The sequence below is a fragment of the Gossypium raimondii genome, chromosome 9, assembly GCF_025698545.1.
Source record: "Gossypium raimondii isolate GPD5lz chromosome 9, ASM2569854v1, whole genome shotgun sequence".
NCBI classification, from domain to species: domain Eukaryota; kingdom Viridiplantae; phylum Streptophyta; class Magnoliopsida; order Malvales; family Malvaceae; genus Gossypium; species Gossypium raimondii.
The window spans coordinates 24,142,110-24,144,084 of NC_068573.1; the positions used below are offsets into that span (position 1 = coordinate 24,142,110).

The following is a 1,975-nucleotide window of genomic DNA, read 5'->3' on the forward strand; positions in this document are numbered from 1 at the left end:
GAAGAGAAAATTTTGAAAGTTACCTGCTCATCATTGAACCTCATGGTAAGCTTAAATTGGAACCTCTCTATTTTCCTCCAAATCTAAGATAATGAAATCTGCCAGAAAAAAACTTGTCCACTTTTACCCTTTTGGGAAACAAAAATTTGTCTACCATTTTTAATGGGACTGATGGCATGATATCCCCCAGACCCAATTTCCGAGCTATAGAGAGTGGCATCAAATTAATGCTTGCTCCCAAATTGCAAAGCACTTTTCCAAAATTATGGTAGCCAATTGTAAAAAGAATCGTGGAATTCCCAGAATCCTTCAACTTAGGAGGAAGCTTCCTTTGAATAATGGGACTACAATCCTTAGTAAGTGCTATATTCTAATAATCGCTCAATTGTCTTTTCTTCGACAAAATGTCTTTCATAAATTTTGCACAGGTAGGCATCTATTCTAAAGCTTCAACAAAAGGAATATTAATGGAAAACTTTTTAAATACCTTAAGAAATTTCAAAAATTTCTTATCCAACTTGTTCCTTTCCAACTTTCGTGCGAATGTAAATGAGGATATTCTAATTTTAAGGCTTTCGTCAAGCTCGACGAAAATCTCGTCGATGGGTGGAATAGAAAATTCAGTCTCTGAAAATCATTTTAACTGAAGGAGAAATACTAGGTATCTCATTACCGCTTTTAAGGGCGACCGCCTTGCTATGCTCCTTCGAATTATTAACATTAAAAGAAGGCTGAGTATTTAATGGTAATGGTCATTGAGGCCTACTATGAATAGCTTGAGCTAATTGACCCAATTAAGTTTCCAAAGCCATCATCCTAGCATCAGATACCTATATGAATTACTGAAGTACCTCTTAAGTTGCCGACTACTTTTCTACTACCTGTGGTTATAGAGAATGTGGTCTTTGAAACTGGTTTTGAGAAAAACCTGAAGGTCCAACTGGTCTAACTTGTGAAGAACTACATTGGTTATTTCCCCAAGCAAAGTTGGGGTGAGTTCTCCATCCCAAATTATATGTGTTAGAAAAAGGGTTTGTTTTTTCTTTCTGGATTTCCAACATATCCAACCAGTTTTGATTCAGCTGCGCACTGCCAAGAATGATGATTATCCCTGCATTAATCACAAATGGCATAAATCGATTACTTCCTACTAACCCCAATTTTCTCTTTCATGTCTTATCTCAAAACAACCATTTCAGCTACAAGGGTAGTCGTCGCATCAACCTCTACTACTCTGATCGGTTTCTTTTGGCTTGCCCTAACTCTACTTGAAATCCATTGCGTCATATCTTCAATTATCTTGGCAGCTTTTTTAGGTGACTTACTCAATAATGTCCCATTACCTATTGTATCCAGATTACCTTTAACGGACTCCCTTAAACTAGTGTAAAAAGTCTAAGTCACCAACTAATTCGACACTTAGTGGTGAGGATATTTCTTTTGCATATCCTTAAACCATTCTCATGCCTCATGTATATTGTCCTCTTCATATTACTGGAAACCAGTAGTGCCATTCCGCAATTTTGTTGTCTTTGCTGGAGGGAAGAACTTAGTTAGAAACTTTTTCACAACTTGACCCCCCAAGTTGTAATTGACTCATTCTGCAATTTATCTAACTAGTATGCAACTTGTCTAGTTAAAGAAAATGGGAACAACCTTAATTTTACAGCTTCTACCGAAACATCATTAAATTTGAAAGTACTGCATAGTTTAATGAACTACCGCAGATGTTGGTTGGGATCTTCATGAGAGAAACTAGGGAATTGATTAGCTTCTACCATTTGAATGACTGCCAGTTTAATCTAAAAATTGTATACTTCCACTGTCAGAAAGCGAATACTAGTACAAAGCCTTTGACATGTGGTATGGCATAGTCTCTGATAGACCTAGGAGCAGGAGAGACAACAAGAGGAAATCGTGCATCATTCTGCTCATTAACATTGTTATTCCCATTAGGATTAGCCAATATGGACTC

At 36.9% G+C, this 1,975-nt stretch overlaps 1 non-coding gene across 1 annotated transcript; it reads left to right on the forward strand.

The window, feature by feature from the left end:
• The first annotated feature begins 1,417 nt into the window (after positions 1-1,417).
• LOC128032975 (small nucleolar RNA R71) lies at positions 1,418-1,524 on the forward strand. The gene has a single exon (XR_008189313.1). It is a non-coding gene; the product is annotated as a small nucleolar RNA R71 (small nucleolar RNA).
• Positions 1,525-1,975: the final 451 nt, after the last annotated feature.